This window comes from Orycteropus afer, unplaced genomic scaffold, assembly GCF_000298275.1.
Source record: "Orycteropus afer afer isolate SDZICR_OR568_19922 unplaced genomic scaffold, OryAfe1.0 scaffold00274, whole genome shotgun sequence".
NCBI classification, from domain to species: domain Eukaryota; kingdom Metazoa; phylum Chordata; class Mammalia; order Tubulidentata; family Orycteropodidae; genus Orycteropus; species Orycteropus afer.
The window spans coordinates 4,701,838-4,722,827 of record NW_006921861.1 but is presented as its reverse complement, the minus strand read 5'-3'; the positions used below and the strand labels follow the sequence as shown (position 1 = coordinate 4,722,827).

Below are 20,990 nucleotides of genomic sequence, written 5' to 3'. Positions count from 1 at the left end.
GTTGTCAGGGGTAGGAGGGAATGGGAGGGAACATTGAAAAAAAATGCATTGACCCATGTCACTTTAGTTTTGTGTATTACACTGTACATAAATTATATTTCAATAAAATGCATTTTAAAAAATAATAATAATTTTCCTATAGACTCTCCACCCTTTCCCCCCAACAACCGAGTGTCATTAGTAAGGACAGGAATATCAGTATCATGGTATGTAGCAGGTCACACTCGAGGTGGATAAAACATATATGGTCAATGTGTTTCATTTGCTATGGGAGTGATTTGAGTTGATAGAAATGCCACCAGAGCAAAAAATATTTCCATTGTCTGAGGCTGGCCCACACCTTGAGCCATACTTGCAGATTTATGAGATAAGGCCTAATCTGACCCTAAGTCAGCAGTGTCACTTCTCTGGTCTGATGACTCAGTAGTCATCATCTCCTCTGAAGATCCTGTAGTGGCAGCTGCTGAAGTAGGCACTGGATGTAATCCATCATGTTGGACCAGTCTCTCTGGTACTCATATGGGCTTTTCATTGTTTTCTGGAAAGACACAGGCATACCCTTGTCCCCACATTAATAGTGGATCTGTTCCTTTCCACTGACCTGTCAGTACATCCTTCCACTGAACTTTGACTGAGTTGGTGTCTAGTTTTATTTTTAAAAAATATCTGTCAGCAGTAGACTGCCCATCAGTGTCACAGTTCAAAGAATTTAAAGTATATAAAACATTATTTAATCTTTTCACAGGGCTGTTCCAATATTCCCCTGTTACTCCCCCTTTTTGTTTTTCTAAATAAAGTTTTATAGTTTGATGTTTTCTTTCTACAATGCTTTGGCCTTGCAGATTGTAAGGAATACCAGTAGATAGGTTGATATAATAAAAGGAACAAAAATGTAAAAAAGACTTACCTGTGTAAGGTGGGGCATTATCTGTTTTTAACTGTTTAGGAGGTCCACAAAAAGCAAAACAATGTAATAAATGATAGATAACATATTTCACTGCCTCGCCTGTTAAGGCTGAAGCCATTGTGAACCCAAAATATGTGTCTACTGTAACATGTACAAAATATTGTTTTCCAAAAGAAGGTACATGGGTGACATCCATTTGTTAAATATCATTGGATTGAAGCCCATGAGGTTTAAACCATAATGTGGCACAGGGAGATAAGCACAGCAAGAATAACAGCTTAGTAGTAGTAGTAGTAGTAGTAGTAGTAGTAGTAGTCGTCGTCGTCGTCTAGCATGTTCTCTAGTAAGTTGGAATTGCTTACAGAAGCTAGCACTATTTTGTTTAAAAGAAGCATGTGATTGAATAGCTTCCTGTATGAGAAGACAGAGTTGTTCATCCACTTACTTATTTCCTTGAGTGAGAGGGCCCACCAAGGGGGTATGGGCTCTAATATGTGTTATGTAAGATGGATGAAAGCATTCCCACACTGTCTTCTGTAAAGTAAAAAAGAGAGTTAATAATTCTTCATGAGATATTATGTTTAATTTTACCAGTTAAAATATGAGTGAGTAAATTAACCACATACTGGCTGTTACTCACAGTATTCAGTGGTTGGGATGAGAAATCCTGAAAAACAAGTAAAAAAGCATAAGCCTCTGCTTTTTGTGCTTCCTTGGCAGCCCTAATCACCTGTATACAATCTTTGTTGGCATTATCATAAGCCAATTGTTTAATTAAAATATAAGCAGCTGTATTATTACTAACACTTCTAGTCACTGCTACACTTATTCTATCCACAAACTGTTCAAAGGGTTCTGTAGGTCCTTGTATAATTTTTTTAAAGCTAGAATTATCAGCTCCTTTTGCCGGTAGCTTAGACCATGCCTGAGAGGCTGCGGCTGATACTGGCTGATATGTTTGTAAGGGATAAGTTAATTGAGCTGCAACCTCTAAAATCTCTCTGGTGCCAGAAAGCATTTCAAAACTAATGGTAACATTGTGTTGCTGCTTTCTCATACTTTGCTCTATACAAAAATCATGAAAATATATTTTCCACATCAAATCATCTCCTCCTTCTAATGCTGTTTTATGCAGCATTTACCAATCATAAGGACATAAAACTTCTTGAGCAATGGTTTCTATTAAGGTTTTTACAAATAGTGCCACTGTTCCATAGGCAGCAGCAGCTTGTTTCAAATCTCTGAGAGTTTTAAAAGAAAATGCTTTATGTTTGTGCATTGGCAAATTAGTCTAAGTGTCTACATATTCTGTTAAATGAAAAACATGTTTCAGTTCTAATGGAATATCCTCGTATATGGCCCTTGCCCTTTGAACCATAGCTTGTATAGGTAGTAAAGGAGGCACGGTGAATGATAGATAAACAGCTAACTTGCTTCCCTGAGGGAGAGAGAAGGTTAAAAGGTGGAAAAGAGCAAGTGCTAGCAGACATAGTTGCAGCTGAAACAGCCTGATTTAAAAATGGATTAAAGGAAGGATACAACTTCTCCTTTACTTCTGAGGGTTCAGTTTCTAAATATTGTTTAACTGTTTTTTCTTGTAATTTTGACTCTTTTAATTTTGAATCTATGTCTACATTTTTCTCCTTTCCCACTTCAGGATCTACACCCGCACTTATTCCTTTATCTAATTCTAAACACAGTTTTAAAATACTCCAAATAGGAAAAAAAAAAAAAAAAAAAAACAAGCTCTGGAAAATCCTCCAGCCCATGTTCTTTTAAATGCTTATTCACATGTTGACTGATGGTCTCCCAAGCTGTTTAATCAATGGTTCCTTCCTTACCAAACCAAGGACAACAGTGATCTACACACTGTAAAAATTCCACTAACTCCTTTTTAGACACTGAAAAACCTCTAGACTGAACTAATGCTTTAAGAACCAAAATATAACAATCCCTTTCATGAGATGCTGAATTCCAGATTTCAGCCTGGCTTAAATAAAACTTATTTAATTTAACCCTTCTTCTTGTTACGGATTTCCGATTTCACTCAGTGGGGTGTCCTCTCGGGCACTTGCCACTTTGCTCCGGGTCCCTGTTCAGGCTCCAATCTCCATGTCTGGCAAAACTGCACAGGTCACGAAATGAAGTGACATGAAAAGATTAATTTTCAAATGTTTTATCGAAGGAATGGGGGTCACTCAAACGCCTTGCATATTCTGCGAGAGCAACCCCTGATACCTTTGTTCTACTTTATTTTATACAAGATTACATCATTAGTCTTGGAATCCATCCAATCAGCTTATTATCTACAAAGTTAAAGTTTCACTCCTCTACATGCTCAAGGAAAACAAGTGGTCATTAAAACAATCACAAAAACCTCCTCAGGAATAAAGAGTGTAAAACAATAAATGTTTACTAGGGCACAATGACCCAAAGTGTGAAATATCACAATAAGATAAAAATATGGACTCCTAGAATAACATCTACTTTTAATACTTGATGTTTTGTCAAGTAAGCATTTAACCGGGAGAGAGGTCTTCCCTTCTCTCATGGAGAGGCCTTGCCTTCTCTTGTGGCTGTTGGAGAGGCCTTGCCTTCTCTTTTCACTGTTGGAGAAGCCTTGCCTTTTCTTGTCACTGTTGGACATGTGCCTTGCACTCATGTCCTTTGATGATTTCTCTCTTGGTCTCCAAAAGTTGGAAGTAATTATGTTTACTTATTTATTTCCAACTGGGGTCCTATTTGTCCTAATCATCTGTCCTAATCAGGGTGGGGGAAATAGTTGAGTTTTGACATTACTCAGTTCAGAAGCAGCTACTATAAAACAAGTTAGAATGGTACATCCAGAAAGGGAAACTGCCCATTAGATTCACCAGAACAGTGGATACCATAGTGTCCATGTTAGTTGAAAAAAAGTCAAAGAGATAGACACATCAGTGAAGTATAGTAATTTAGTGCCTGCTGTATGAAATTAACCTGTGTACTCATGTCAATGGCCAAGGCATCTGTCCCACAATCCCACATATTTAAGGGAAAACAGACAGTGACAGACTGACAGGTAGATTATCAGGCAAAGCTTCCCTGATGGAATGGGTCAAAGTGCTGCCTAAGGCTTTGAAGTTGATAAATTTAGCTCCATATGCCAGACACAAAGCCCTTAGTAACCCTCCAACCATGATATAAGTAACATCACAAGCTCCTGAAGCAAATCTGCCCAGATTGTTGTCAGAGCAAAGCAGCATGGTCTTCCAAATACCTCAGGACCTGGTACTAGGAAATGAAACCATCTATCAGCACTTGGTGTGTGTTACCCTACCAGGATGGATTGGTTATTTCATCTCTCTGGAGGCAGAGGAACTGAGTGGCCTAACGTGCTTACCATCCTGCTGCACAGATGACCTCAACAGTCATGCTTCACCTGGGCTGGGATGATGGGTATAGCATGAGGGATGGAAGTGGGTCTCCTTTTCTGGTATACTGCAAAATGGGTGACTTTACTCACAAACCCTCAGGTGACCTCTCTAGGGTAGCAAATATGGTAAACTCAGCTGGAGAAAATGCCTAAGGCAGCCACTGTTCTTACCAACCAAAGAGAAGCCACTAACATAATCCTAATAAAATGGTACATACCAAACATCTGCTTTTCCAACTGGAGGCATGTTCTCCTACTGTGCTTTCTTCCCTATAGGGCTTCCAATGTCTTCCTAGAGTGGGCTCACAGCTTTGAAAAAGTATACCACCACAAAAGTACACCCCTTCTCAAGCGCTGAAGGCATGCCTTGGAGCATAAAGCCTTGGGCCAGAACAAATTTGGCAGCCATGGAGATGTATGGGAGCATGTTTGAACCTTTGTGACTAAGTAGGGGATGATAGGAGAGGGAAGGAAAAATAACTGTTTTTTTTTCTTTTTTTGAGGAGAAAAGAGGGTATTTTTATCTTAAAGTAGAAAGTCTAATTGTATCAGAAGGTGAAAGGTAGCAAAAGCTAAACTTGAGGGTGGGTAGTAAATTGTAGGAGGCTTGAAGGGAAGTGGATTTTATTTGTCTTGATTTATAATACCTCAAAATAATGAGTTTGAGTTTGAAAAGAAACAATGAAATGTTTTGAAAGTTTTACAACATACTATCAATTTTGGTGGATTTATTCATATAGAGGAAAAAAAGACTGGTGAACCTTTCTCTGCAAAATGTTACGTGGGGCACATGCATTTTAGCAAAATCACAGTGAGATTATAGTCTTTAAAAAGGCTTAACTGCATTGTTTTCCACTGATATGACTACCTTTTATTTTATTCACTTATTTACCTTCCCTTAACTCCATAGAAGTGATGGGACAAGTTGAAACTCTGACCAATATTACTAAGCAGGCCCTGAATGGAAGCAAGGAAAGGTTGTGGCTATTAATTGCTGAAATGAAGAAGGTAGTCCTCCAAAACCAGATGGTTCTGGACATTCTGACATCTGCTCGAGGTGGGACATGTGTTGTGGTGAATACTGAACATTGACATATACCAGACTAACACAGTAACACGTTATTGATTTGTTTGCACATAAACAAACAGAGGCCCAGGACACACCTGATGGCTGGTCTGCTGTGGCTGCTTGGTTTTCCTCCTTCTTGTCTAGCTGACAAGGGTTTTTGCTGGGTTTTGGTCTTTTCCTGGGTTGTTTTGCTCTGTTTGCCTATATTGCTGCCATGGCCTGTCCCTGCACTACCTACATAATTGTGATTTTTCCCTTCAGGGTGCTCATGGACCATGTGGAAGAGGGGGCTGTGCTAGATTGTAAGAGTTGTTTCAATGGGTGGAATCTAGGAGAACAGGCTTTTGTGAGGCTGAATATGGCTATGCTTTTGCTTGCTGCTAGCCACTTGCTGAGGTACTCTTTTTTTTTTTTTTTTCCTCCAGTGACTTGAAACAACTATTTATTAGTATATTTTATGCTTCTGTATGAACTGGGCTCAGGTGGTTGAATCTCAATTGTGTCTCTCTTGCAGTTGCAGTTAGATGCTTTATGGTTACCAGAACACCTAACATAGCTCACTCATATGATGCTGGTTATCTGCTGGAAGCTTTGTTGGAGCTGTCAACTGCAGGGCCAACATGGACCTCTTCATGGGACTTGGGTTTATTACATTATGATGGCCCGGTTCCAAGAGAGTGTGTCCCAAGCATCCCTAAAGATGTAGGTGAAAGTTCTAGGGTTCTTTATGTCCTAGCCATGGTGGTAACCAGTTGCTTTCAAGTCAACTCCAAATAATGGAGACCCCATGTATGTCAGAGTGTCCATAGGGTTCTCAGTCATTGACTTTTTGGAAGTAGATTCCCAGGTTTTCTTCCCAGGAACTTCTGGGTGGGTTTGAACTTCCAGCATTTCAGTTGGCAGCCAAGTCCCTTAACCATTTGCAACACCCAGAGACAAGTTCCTAATGTTACTTCTACTGTATTTTGTTGGTCAGTCAACTTACTAAGGCAAGCCAGTATTCAAGGGAAGGGGAATTAGACTCTATCTCTTAATGTGAGGAGTAGCAGACATGTAAAGGGAGGGGAGGAGTTGATGACATCTCTAGAAACCATCCGTCATCAGCATTGTACATTTGAGATGTGTATTGATATTCAAGTCAGGGAGAGATTCAGTCTGGAGACTAGGCAGGAAATTTCTCTTCAGGGTTCTTTGTTTAGAGTGTTAGAACTGATGTTGCTGGATTAGAAACAAATTGCACTCTCATCTTTGTTATTTAAATGATCTACTTGGAACTATATTATTCTGTTGGGTATGTTTGTGGTAGCTAATGAATGAGCTGCATTCTTTTCTATTAATCACTATCATTAATATTTATTAATTGCACAATGCCTATAACTGTGAGCACTTAGTAAGTGTATTAGATATTACATTTTATTTTTTAAATAAGTTTCATTATTCATATTCTCACTAGATACATGACCTATGTGTGTCTCTGTGATGATGAGTCTGTCTTTACATTGAATTGATTGTTTCTGTTATTGTATAACAGTTCAGATGACCTGTTTTTCCATCTGACCTCATTGTTAATGTGAAACCATCAAATGCAATGCTTCTCAACCTGGTGCTTTTCGAATTATTTTTTAATTACTTTTTTTTCTCTTTATTGTGATTTGGATGAAAGTTTACAGAGCAAATTCATTTTCCATACAACACCTCATACATTTTGTTTCATGACAGTGATTGCAATCCCCATAATTTAATAGCTTCTTTCCCACTTCTTCCCTGTGGTTACTTTTCCCTGTGTGCTTTCCTGTGTATTCCTACACTCTGACCTATCTCTCTGTGCAAATACTGCCTTTATGATCTCCCATGGTTGATTGTTTTAAGGAGTGTGCCTACCTGGTGTATATGTTTACCTTATACATCTATCTATTGTTTGACTGGAAGCCATGGGAGTGAGTTCAATTCCAGACTTGAAGTGTGACTACGGGCCATAGTCTTGAGGATTTCACCAGTCTCTATCAGACCTGTAAGCCTGGTCATTTTTATGATTTTGAGTTTTGTTTCAACTTTTTTTTTTCCCACTCTACCCAGGATCTCCTAATTTGATCCTTTTCTGAGTGGTTGACAGTGGTAGCTGGGCACCATCTAGTTCTTCTAATGTAAGGGTCATGTAGATTGAGGTTTGCAAGACCCATTAGTCCCTTGGACTAATTGTTTCCACTAGTCTTTGATTTTCTTCATTCTTCTTTGCTCTGGACAAGGAGTTACCAATTGTGGCATCCTTTATGGCTGCTCAAAAGATTTTAAGACCCCATTTCTACTCACCATAGTAGGATATAGGTAAAATTTTTGTGTACTATGTTATGCCAGTTGAGCTTGATGTACCCCATGACCATGGTCCTGAGACCATGGGCCTAGTGTTGCTGAGTCATTGTTATGTAACACCTGCTGGGGTGACCTGGAAGGTCCAGAGTCTTGGCATGAAGCCACATTTGTTCACCTGCCATAAAAACTCTTGCCCCCCTCCTAGGGGTGTGGAGACTCTAGTTGACCCTATCGCTGCCCAGGGATCAGTGTCAGTTAGTAAGCCCTTGATAAATGATTATCTTACCAATTTTAGACCCTCCAACTTCTTTTTTTGGGAGCTCTGGTAGAATACTCCCTAAGGCATTTGACAGTGAACCAGAAGGCTGGTGGTTCAAACCCAGCAGCCATTCCTCAGAAAGAAGGAAACCCAAGGAAGGGTCACTATGAGTCAGATCTAACTCCACAGCAGTGAGTTAGCTTCTTTCTTTAGTCTTACAGTACCTTAAGAAAATTCTGAGTTACTGGTCTATTCCCAGACAGTCTTTTCTCCTCCTGTGTCAAGTTGTCCAGTTAGTCTGGCCATTTTTAAGAACATGAGTTTTCGGCATTTTTTTCCTATTATAACCAAGATCATCTATTGAGCCTCTAGTCAGTTGTGGTAGTGGGGTACAATCTAGTTCTTCTGGTTTCAGGAAAATTGAGGTCATGGCTTATGTAGGTGATCACCTTGCATACTTCTTTCTTCTGTGATTTGTTACCTTCTTACTCACTTGCTCCTGATTAATAGATACTAATAGTTGTATCTTAGATGGCTGCTCAAAAGCTTTTAATATGCTAGATGCTACTCATTTTGCTAGAATGAAGAACATGAACTTTGTGAATGATATACAATTGACAGAATCATCCAGTGAGACTATGGTCCTAAGCCTTCAAACTCAGAAACTGGATCTCAGAAGGTGTTTAGTTGTCTGAGGAGTGTCTATAGATTGGTTTTAAATGAATATATGTGTAGATATTTCTATATGTTCTCACATTAGGGTAGACCTGTACCTACCCATATACGTATATGCTTATACCCATCCTTATGTTATCCTAGAATCATTTTTTTATAATTCGTTAAATTTTTTGTCCCCTTATGGTGGTGTAGTGCCTAAGGCATTTGACTGCTAACCAGAAGGCTGGTGGTTCAAACCCACCAGCTACTCCTTGGAAGGAAGACTGGGCAATCTACTTCTCTAGAGATACTGCCTCGGAAACCCAAGGAGGAGTCACTATGAGTGGTATCCAACCTCTAACAGCAGTGAGTTTATTGTCCTTTATCTCTTGTAATAGATTTTTATTAAAGTCTATTTAAAGTAACATCAGTATTGCCACCTCTGCTCTTTTTTTTTTTTTTTTTTGGTTACTGGTTGCATGGAATATTTTTTTTTCCATCCTTTTATTTTCATTTTGTTTGTGTCCTTATGTTTAAGCTGTATTTCTTGTAGAAACAAAAAGGATGACTCATGTTTCTTTGTAAATCCATTCTGCCACTTTCTGTCTTTTGCATTGGGAGTTCAGACCATTTACATTTAAGTTATTATTGAGAATGAATTGTCTACTTTAATTATTTTGATGTTAGTTTTTTGATTATTTTGTATTTTCTGTGCTTTTTTATTCTCAAATTTCTATTTTTGTATGTATTTGGGTGTTTTCTTGTGATGGGCCTCTTTGCTTTCCTCCTTTTATTCTGTGTATTTCTTTTTCTCAGTGATTTCTTAGTGGTTATCACACATATTACATTACGTGACTTACAATTGAAACAGTGTTTAACATATAAATAATAGATAACATAGAATCTGAACATATTAAATGTATTGTTCATACGCTCCTCTCTTCTCATTTCTCCTGGTGAGTTTCCATTAACATCACTGAGCATCTTATTATATCTGACAGATTTGCTTTGTACCTATTTCTTACACTCTTGATGATGTTGTATTTGCTTGCAGGATTATATTATTGAGTTTGCTTCCTTAAAATATGATGTACTTGGTCATTATTATTGCTTGTGTTGTTGCATTTTTTAACTCTCTCTCTCTGTCTTTTTTCCCTGTGTATAGATTTGAGTATTTGTTTAGAGTTCTTACCTTTCCAGTTGGAGAACTTCCTTAAGTAATACTGTTAGAGCTAGTCTGGTAGTGGCAAATTACTAGTTTATTTGATTTTCCTCTCAGTTTTGAAAGAAAATTTTGCTAGGTAAAGAATTTTTGATTGGCAATTGTTTTCATTCAATGTTTTTATATATCACTTCATTGTCTTCTGTTCTCACCTTTCATTAAGAGAAAAGGTACACTACTTGGCCACAATGCTGGGAATGACAAATTGAAGAGGAATGGTGTCACATTCATTGGCACAAAGAATGTTTTAATATCTATCCTGAAGTACAATACTGTCAGTGAGAAGATAATATTCATAGGTGTACAAGGAAGACCAATTAATATGACTATTATTCAAATTTATGCATGAAACACTAAAGCCAAAGATGAGGAAATTGAAGACTTTCACCAACTTCAGCAGGTTGAAATTGACCAAACATGCATTGATTATTGATTATTACTGGAGATAGGATTGTGAAAGTTGGAAACAAAGAAGAATCACTGGTAGTTGGAAAATATGGCCTTGAAGATAGAAATGACACTGGAGATTGCATGACTGAATTTTGCAAAACCAGGAACTTATTTACTACAAATACCTTTTTTCAACAATGTAAACAGTGCCAATACATGTGGACCTTGCCAGATGAAATACAGAAGAATCAAAGTGACTACATCTGTGGAAAGAGTTTATTGAGAAGCTCAATCTCTTCAGCCAAAACAAGACCATGGAACAGACCATCAGTTTGTCATATGGAAGTTCAAGTTGAAGCTGAAGACAATAAATACAAGTCCATGAGAGCCAAAATATGACCTTGATTATATACCACCTGAATTTAGAGACCATATGAAGAATAGACTTGATGCACTGAATACCAATGACTGAAAAACAGATAAATTGTGGGATGACATCAAGAACATCATACATGAAGAAATCAAAAGGTCATAAAAAGACAGGAAATGAAGAAAAGACCAGCATTGGTGTCAGAAAAGACTCTGAAACTTGCTCTTGAATAGGGAGTAGCTAAAACAAATGAAGGAAATGACAACCTGAAGGAGCTGAACAGAAGATTTCAAAGAGCAGCCTGAGAAAACAACATCAATTATGACAATGAAATGTGCAAAGACCTGGAGTTAGAAATTTGGAAGGGAAGCACTGTTAGTATTCCTCAAGCTGAAAGAACTGAAGGAAAAATTCAAGCCTCAAGTTCCAATATTAAAAGATTCTATGGGCAAAATATTGAATGATACAGGAAGTATCAAAAGAAGATGGAAGGAATACACAGCGTGAAAAAAAAAAATACACAGCGTGAAAAAAAAAATCAAAACAATTTGATGTTTATATATGTCAGTTTATATATGTCAAGGCCAATGGTATTGAAGGAAGAAATTGAAGCTGCACTGAAAGATTTGGTTAAAAACAAGACTCCAGGAATTGACAGAATACCCATTGAGATGTTTCAACAAATGGATGCAGTGTTTGCTTGTCTGTGCCAAATTATTTGGAAGATAGCTGCCTAGTCAACTGACTGGAAGACATACATATTTGTACCTATTCCAAAGAAAAGTGATCCAACAAAATATGAAAATTATACAACAATATCATTAATATCACACACAAGTAACATTTTGCTGAAGACATTTCAAATAAGGTTGCAGCAGTATATTGACAGGGAACTTCCAGAAATGCAAGCTGGATTCAGAAGAGGATGTGGCATGAGGGATATCATTGCTGATGTCAGATGGATCTTGGGTGAAAGCAAAGAATGCCATAAAGATGTGTACTTGTGTTTTATTGACTATACAAGAGCATTTGACTGTTTAGATCATAACAAATTATGGATAACATCAAGAAGAATAAGGATTCCAGAACACTTAATTGTGGTCATGAATAATCTGTACATAGGCCAGGAAGCTGTCATTTGGATAGAACAAGGGGATACTGTATGGTTTAAAATTTTGAAGGGGGTGCATTAGGGTTGTATCCTTTCACCATACTAATTCAATCTGCATGCTGAGCAAATAAATCCAAGAACTTGGACTATGTGAAGAAGAACATGATATCAGGATTGGAGGAAGACTCATTAACAACCTATGGTATGCAGACGACACAACCTCACTTGCTGAAAGTGAAGATAACTCAAAGCACTTACTGAAGATTAAAGAGTACACTCTGGAGTATGGATTATACATCAACATAAAGAAAATGAAAATCCTCACAAATGGACCAATAAGCAGTATCATGATAAATGGTGGAAAGATTGAAGTTGTCAAAGATTTCATATTACTTGGTTCCACAATCAACACCAATTGGAGCAGCAGTGAAGAAATCAGATGTTGTATTGTACTAGGCAAATCAGCTGCAAAAGACCTGGTTAAAGTGCTAAAGAACAAAGAAGTCTCTTTGAACGCTAAGGTGCCTAACCAAATCCATGGTATTTTCAATGACCTCATATGTGTGTGAAAGTTGGACAATGAATAAGGAAGACCAAAAAAGTGTTGATGTTTTTGACTTGTGGTGTTGGAGAAGAATGCTGAAGGTACCATGGACTGCCAGAAGAATGAAAAAATCTGTCTCAGGAGAAGTGCAGCAGGAATACTCCTTGGAAATGAAAAAGGCCAGACTGTCTCACCTACTTTGGTCATGTTATCAAAAAGGACCATTCTCTGGAGAAGGATAGTATGCTTGGTAAAGTGGAGGGTCAAAGTAAAAGGAGAAGACCCTTAATGAGATAGATTGACATAGTGGCACCAATGATTGGTTCAGGTATAGCAAGGATTGTGAGGCTGGTGCAGGATTTGATTTGATCTTCTTATATTTCTTCTCATTGAATTTCATGTAGCTTCCTGTATTTGCAGGGTTCATTGTTCAGATCTGGGAAACTGTCTCTGATTACTATATATATTTTTTTAATTAATTAATTTTGTGATTTGTGATTTCTTTTGAAAGTTTACAGAGCAAATTGGTTTTGACTCAACAGTCCACACACATTCTGTTTTGTGACATATACTGCAATCTCCACAATGTAACAGTATTCTTCCCACTTCCTCCCTGTTCCCACCCTTTCCCTTTATCCTTCCTTCTCCCCCACTCCAGCTCTCCTAGCTCTATCCCTGGGCAAAAGCTGTCATCTTAATCTCATATTCTTGATTTCTCTAATGAGTTCATACCCTTCTAGTATTACAGCTCACCTTATAGGCCTATCGTTTGGCTGAAAGTTGAATAATGGGGGTTAACTTCAGTTAATAGCCTCAAGGTTATCTGAAGATCATACTCTTGGGGGTTCTACCAGTATTCATTAGATGAGTAATCTTGGTTTTCTTATGATTTTGAGTTTTCTTCCACATTTTCTCCCACTCTGTCCAGGATTTCCTGTTGTGATTCCTTTCAGAGTGGTCAGGAGTGATAGCTCAGCACCAACTAGTTCTAATTACTTTTGCTGATGTTGAACCATCCTTGCATACCAGGTATGTATCCATTTGGTCATGATTTATTTATTTATTTATTTTTAAAATATGCTGTTGGAGTCTATTGGTTAGCACTTTCTTGAGATTTTTTGCATCGAGGTTCATGTAGTTTTCTTTTTTAGTGATATCTTTGCTTGGTTTTGGTATCAAGGTCATGTTTGCTTCATAGAATAAATTCAGTAGTATTCCATCTTTTTCTATTTTGTGGAATAGTTTGAGTAGTATTAGTGTCAGCTCTTCTTTGAATATTTGGTGGAATTCACCGGTGAAGTCATGTGGGCCAGGACTGTATTTTATGTTGGGAGATTTATTATTATTATTATTATTATTAATCATTTGTTCAATTTCTTCTTCTGTGATGGGTCAGTTCAAATTTTGTACCTCAGATTGTGTTACTTCAGGATAGTTTGGGTAGTGTGTTTCTAGAAGTTAGTCCATTTCTTCTAGGTTTTAAAAATTGTATAGTTCTTAATTGTATTCTGTTATTATACTTTTTATATTGGTTAGTTCTGTTGTGACATCCTTATTTCATTTCTTATTCATGTTATTTTCATCTTCCATTTCTTTTCCTTTGTTAAATTTGCCAGTGGTGTGCCAATTTTGTTAATCTTTTAGAAGAACCAACTAATAGTCTTATTATGCTTTGTAGTTTTCTGTTTCATTTATGTCTACTGGAATCTTAATGATTTCTTTTTTTTTTTTTTTCTTTTACTTTTCTGTTTTTTTTTTTTTTTCCCCTAATTGTTGGAGATCTTGGGTTAAGTTGTTGTTTTCATTCTTTCTTCTTTTATTATGTGCACATTTACTACTATAAATTGTCATCTAAAATAAAGCACTGCTTTTTATGTGTCCCAAATACTTTTTTTTTTTCTTTTTTTATTTAAAGAGTTTGTTTTACATTCCATGTTATGTGTATGTTTGGTTTCACTCCCCATTTACCATGCCCAACCCTAACCCAGTCTCCTCCCCTCCCAACCCAGTAATCCTCCTCCCATGCCCCTCATAGTTATGCATTCCTCTTTGTCCTGCATTTCCTTTGTGTGAATGTTGCCCCTCTGGTGCCCCGTGGTCTATTGCTCCAAAGGATGCATTTCCACAGAGAATATGGGTGTGTCACCCTGGGTTAAGTGGTCTGCATGTACATCTTGTTAACAATTGGGCTGAGAGCCAGCCCCTGGGAGTGAGTTTTATTCCAGGTGCTGAATGTATCCCAGGGCCATAGTATTGGGGGTCTCATCAGATTACATCTGATCAGTAATTCTGGTCTTTGAGTGTATGGGTTTTGTTCCATGTTTTTTCCTCTCACTCTCTCCAGGGTCTCCATATTTGATCCTCTCCTGAGTGGTTGGTATTGGTAGCCAGGCACCATCTAGTTCTTCTGGTCTCAAGGGCCATTATGTCCTAGGACTGCTTACTTCCAAATGCCCTCTTTTTGTTGTTTTGTTTTGTTTTTTTGCACTGTACTTTGCTTCCAATGATAGGAGACCACTAGCTGCAATGTAGATGGCTGCTTGAAAACTTTTAAGACCCCAGTCACTACTCACCAATGTAGGATGAGGAACAAAGCTTTTATGTATTTTGTTGTGCCAATTGAGTTTGGTGTCCCCCAGTACTGTAGTCCTGAGATGGTAGATAAGCTGGATCTCTCTCCCACAGTGTTGGCATGTCTGTGAGGGATTACTCTGTGTCTGTGTTCTATTGTTTCTGAAAGGATTTGTATTACTGGTATCTGTGCAAGATTACTCTGCACTGAATCTATTCTTGGTCTAGAGTTTACTCCTGTTCATTGACATCCATCTTATCCTCTCAGATGTTTATGTGTTCATCTGTAGTCTGGGGTTTGGTGTTAATGGTAATGCAGTATTGTGGGCACACTGGTTGATATTAGCATCTGTCATCTATCACGTATGTGCACAATTTAGTGTCCTCCTTTTTCCTAATGTTATCATGGTGGACACAGACTCTTTCCATACATAACACCCCTTACCCACATCAGTGTGTGGGCTCCAACTAGCCTGGAATTAATCCCTCTCCTTCCTTCCCCACCCTGGTAACATACAAAGTAAGTTCCCTTTCTTAAGTAAACCCTTCATTGTCTTTTTACAGTAATGGGCTCATACAGTATTTGTCCTTCTGCAATTGACTTATTTCACTTAGCCTAATGTTCTCTAGGCTCATTCACTTTGTGAGATGATTTGCATATCCCTCATTGTTCATTAATGTAGCATAGTATTCCATTGTGTGAATGTACCATAATTTGGTCATCCACTCATCCACTGATGGGCATTTAAGTTGTTTCCATCTCTTTGCTATAGTGAATTGTGCTGCGATGAACATAGGTGCACTTATGTCTGTTCGTGAACTGTCTCTCACCTCTTTAGGATATACTCCTACTAGTGGAATTGGTGGCTCAAATGGTATTTGTATTCTCAGGTTTTTGAGGAAACACCATACCATATGCCACAATGGTTGCACCATTTTACAACCCCACCAGCAGTGCACAAGAGTTCCAATCTCTCTGCAACCTCACCAATATTTGTTATTTTATGTATTTTATGTCCTGTTGAATATAGCTATTACTGCTGGGGTGAGATGATATCTCATCATTGTTCTGATTTGCATCTCTCTAATGACTAATGATTGAGAGCAATTTCTCATGTGTTTCTTGGCCCCAGTATATCATCTTTGGTGAAGTGTCTGTTCAAGTCTTTTGCCCATTTTTGAAGTGGGTTATTTGTCTTTTTGGTGTTGAACAGTTGAAGTTTTCTATAGATTTTGGAGATAAGTACTTTATCATAGGCAAATATTTTCTCCCAATCTGTAGATTCTCTTTTTACCCTTTTAACAAAGTCTTTTGATGCACATGTTGTTGTTGTTGTTGTTATTTGCTGTCGAGTAGGCCCCAACTCATAGCAACCCCTCCTTGGGTTTCCGAGGCAGTATCACTACGGAAGTAGGATTGCCCAACCTTCCTTCCAAAGCACATAAGAATTTAATTTTTAAAAGGTCCCAGTCATCTAGCTTGTCTTCTACCTCCTGTGCATTATGCCATAAATTAGGGCCCCCATGTTGGCCCTATTTTATCTTTGATGAATGTTATAGTTTTCGGTTTTACATTTAAGTCTTTGATCCAGCTTGAGTTTGTTTTTGTGTCTGGGGTAAGGTATGGGTCTTGTTTCATTTTTCTGCAAGTAGATATCCAGTTTTGCCAGCACCATTTGTTAAAGAGGCTGTCTCTTCCCCATTTAATGAGTTTTGGATCTTTCTCAAAGATCAGCTGTCCATAGGTGGACGGGTTTATTTCTGGACTTTTGATTCTGTTCCATTGGTCTATCTGTCTATCATTGTACCAATACCATGCTATTTTGACTACTGTGGCTATATAGTAGATATTAAGATATTAAGTGAGACCTCCCACTTTGTTCTTCTTCTTCAGATGTGCTCTGCTTATCCGAGATCTCTTTCCTTTCCATATGAAGTTAGTAATTGGTTTTTCCATGTCCTTAAAACATTTTGTTGGTATCCGGATTGGGATTATGTTAAATGGGTAGGTTGCTTTAGGTAGTATTGACATTTTCACAATATTCAGTCTACCTATCCATGAACAAGACAGGTTCTTCCATTTAGTAATGCCCTTGTTGTCTCTTGCTGTTGTTATTGTTGTTGTTATGTGCCATCAAGTCGGACCCAACTACTAGCGTCCACTCCTTGGGTTTTTGGGGCAGTGTCACTATGGAAGTAGATTGCCCCATCTTCCTTCCGAGGAGTGGCTGGTGGGTTTGAACCGCCAGCCTTCTGGTTAGCAGTCAAGTGCCTTAAGCACTACACTACCAAATCTCCTGTTGTCTCTTGTAGTAGTGTTTTATAGTCATATAGGCCTTTTGTGTCTCTGGTGAGGTTTATTCCTAGATATTTTATCTTTTTAGTAGCTATTATAAATGGAATTGTCTCTCTTATTTCTTTATCAGAGAACTCTTTGTTGGTGGAGAGGAATACAACTGATTTTGGGGTGTTGACCTTGTATCTTGCCACTCTGCTGAACCTCTCTATTACTTCCAGTAGTGTGTGTGTGTGTGTGTCCCTTGGGTTTTCTATGTACAGGATCATATCATATATAAATAGAGATAATTTTACTTCCTCTTTACCAATGTGTATGCCTTTCATTTCTCTTTCTTGCCTTATTGCTCTGGCTACGACTTCCAATATAATGTTAAATAGAAGTGCTGATAGAGGGCATCCCTGTCTGGTTCCTGTTCATAAGGGAAATACCTTGAGTCTTTCTCCATTAATAATTATACCGGCCATTGGCTTTGCTTATATGCATTTTATCATGTTGAGGAATTTCCCTTCTATTCCTATTTTGCTGAGAGTTCTGAACAGGGATGGGTGTTGGATTATATCAAATGCCTTTTCAGCACAGATTGATAAAATCATATGGTTCTTCTCTTTTGTTTTGTGTATGTGGTAGATTACACCAATTGTTTTTCTGATGTTGAACCACCCTTGCAAACCTGGTGTGAATCTCACTTGGTCAGGATGTATTAATTTTTTGATATGTTGTTGGATTCTGTTGGCTAGGATTTTGGTGAAGATTTTTGCATCTATGTTCATGAGGGATATTGGTCTTAATTTTTCATTTTAGTGATGTCTTTTCTTTTTAGTTTGGGTATTAGTGTTATGCTTGCTCCATAAAATGAGTTTGGGAGTATTCTATCTTTTTCTATGCTCTGGAGTAACTTTAGTATTACAGGTGCCAAGTCTTCCCTGAATATTTGGTAAAATTCTCCAGTGAAGCCATCAGGTCCAGGACTTTTCTTTTTCGGAAGATTTTTTATGACCTGCTCAATTTCTTCTTTTGATTTTCTCAGTGTTTTTGTTCAAGTATTCTGTCTCTGATTGGTGTAGTTTAGGTAGGTCTTGTGATTCTAGAAACTTGTCCATCTCTTATACGTTCTCAAATATGTTGGAGTACAGTTTTTCATAATTTTCTGTCAGTATCTTCTTTATTTCAGTTGGTTCTGTTGTGATGACACCCTTTTCATTTACTTTTCTTGTAATTTGCATCTTGTCTTTCTTTTCTTTTGTTAGATTTGCTAATGTTTTATCAATTTTGTTAATCTTTTTGAAGAACCAGCTTTTGATTTTGTTGATTTTCTCCATTTTTTTTTGTTTGTTCACTGTTTTTTTTTTCTGCTCTGATATTTCCTTACTTCTAAATACTGTAGGATTCTTTTGTTCTTTTTCTAGTTGTTGGAGTTGATGAGTTACAGTGTTGATGTATGCATTTATTGCTATAAACTGTCCTCTGAGTATTGCTTTTGCTGTGTCCCATAGGTTTTGGTATGATGTATCTTTATTCTTGTTTGTTTCTTGGAATTTTTTAAAATCAGTTTTTATTTGTTCTATTACCCAGTAGTTTTGGAGCAGTGAATTGTTCAGCTTCCATGTTTGATGTTTTTTTCCTTGATCTTCCTAATTTCTAATTGTTGTTCTTATGTACTGTCAAGTCAGACCTGATTTATAGTGACCACTTCTTGGGTTTCTGATGGAAGTAGATTGCCCCATCTTCCTTCTGAGAATTTCTAATTAGGATTTCTAATTTTATACTTTCTAATTTTATAGCATTGTGGTGCGATAACATGGTTTGTAGTATTTAAATGCTTTTGAATTTATTGAGGCTTGTTTTATGTCTTAACATATGATCTATTCTGGAGAAGGATCCATATGCACTGGAGAATATGAATTGTGCTTTTGTTGGGTGGAATGCTCTGTACGTGTCTATGAGGTCGAGTTGTTTGATTGTATTTTTAAGTTCTCTATCTTTGTTGAGTTTTTTTTTTTTTTCTAGTTGACCTGTCCCTGTTTGAAAGTAGTGTGTTAAAGTCTCCTGCTACTATTCAATTGATATTTGCTTCACGTATTTTGGAGCATCTTCATTGGGTGCATAAATATTTATTTTAATGTTTTCTTTGTCAATTGACCCTTTCAGCCTCATATAATGTCCTTCTTTGTCTCTTATGATGTTTTTCACCTTAATTTCTATTTTATCAGAAATTAATATTGCTACTCCTGTTCTGTTTCGGTTACCCTTGGCTTAGTATATATTTTTTCCACCCCTTAACTTTTAATTTGTTGTTATCTTTGTGTCTAAGGTGGGTCTCTTGTAGGCAGCATATCAATGGGTTTTCTTTTCGTATCCAGTCTGCCACTCTCTTTCTCTTGATTGGTACACTTAGTCCATTCACATTGAGGTAATTGGTGATAGATATGAATTGGTTGCTGTCATTCTTTTTTTTATTTTGTCGTGTTATTGTTGTTTCCTTGGTCCATATACTTTTCTGTGCTGAGTTTGTTTTGTTGTTAAGTGTGTCCTCTTGTTTCTTCTTTATTGTTGGTTTTGTGCTTATTAAACCCATATGTTTTTCGTTCCTTCTGGATTTGCTTAGGGGGATTGTTAATTTTCTCTTTGCTTACCTTGAAGTGAAATCTTGTCTCTACATTTTTAGAACAGCATGTTCTGTGAGGGCATTGTCTTGTTTTCCTCTCAATTTGGAAGTTAGTACCTAGAAGTTTTATTCCTTCTAATAGGTTAGTTGTTGTTGTTGTTGTGTGCAGATTGGCTTCCTTGATTTTTAGTGTACAATGTTTTATGGTCTTATTTAGAGTTTCTATTTCCAATTTGGTTTTAGTGTTGATGCAGTGTATTGTGATTTTGTTGATTTCTGTTGTGGGTTCTCTATTAGAAGGACTTCCTTAAGCATTTCTTGTAGGGTTGGTCAAGTTTTCACAAATTCCCTTAATTTCTGTTTGTTTGAGAATGCCATGATTTCACCCTTATATTTGATGGACAGTTTGGCTGGATATACGATTCTTGGTTGGAAATTCTTTTCCTTCAGTGTTTTATATATGCCGTCCATTTCCTTCTTGCCTGCCTGGTTTCTGCTGAGTAATTGGAGATCAGCCTGCTTGATATTATAAGTAATATTTATTTTGTCCTGGGCTGGTCACAAAATTCTTTCTTTGTGTTTGGTTTTAGAGAGTTTGATTGTGATATACCTCAGTGTTTTTCTCTTGAGATCTATCCTGTACAGGGTTCTATGAGCTTCTTGTACAAATGTCTTTTCTTCCTTCATGATATGGGGGAAGTTTTCTGTTAGTAGATCTTCCACAATTTTCTCAGTGATTTTTTCTCACCTCTTCTTGTTCTGGAATTCCAATGAGGCATATATTGTTTCTTTTCATATAATCCCATATAGCTCTTAGGTTCTCCCCATTTCTCTTGAATATTTGTTCTGATTTTTCTTCATACAGACTTGTGTCCAGGGATTTGTCTTCTAGTTGGGAAATGCATTCTTCATCCAGTTCTATCTTACTCTTTTGTGCTTCTACTGTATTGTGTAATTCTGTAACTTTGATATTCATCTTCTGAATTTCTAACAGCTGTTTTTGTATGAGTTCTGATTGTGCATTACTCTTATTATTTTGTCCTTGAATGATTTTCCTGAGTTCTTCCAGGGAACTGTCTGTGTTCTCCTTGCTTCTGTTTGGGGTTTCCTTAGGCTCTTATAAAACTCTATAAACATATCTTTTTAATTCCTTCTCAGATAAATCTATTGCCCCTTATTCCTCCATGTTTAATTAAACCTTTCTTTGCGGTTTTGCTTCTAATCCTGTGTCCTGCTTTTTTTTTTTTTTTTTTTTTTTTTTTTT

The 20,990-nt window shown here is 37.3% G+C and overlaps 1 pseudogene; it reads right to left on the bottom strand.

Annotated features, from left to right (window-relative positions):
* Positions 1–1,185: 1,185 nt before the first annotated feature.
* The window catches only part of LOC103205247, a 55,670-nt pseudogene continuing 35,865 nt past the window's right edge, over positions 1,186–20,990 (bottom strand).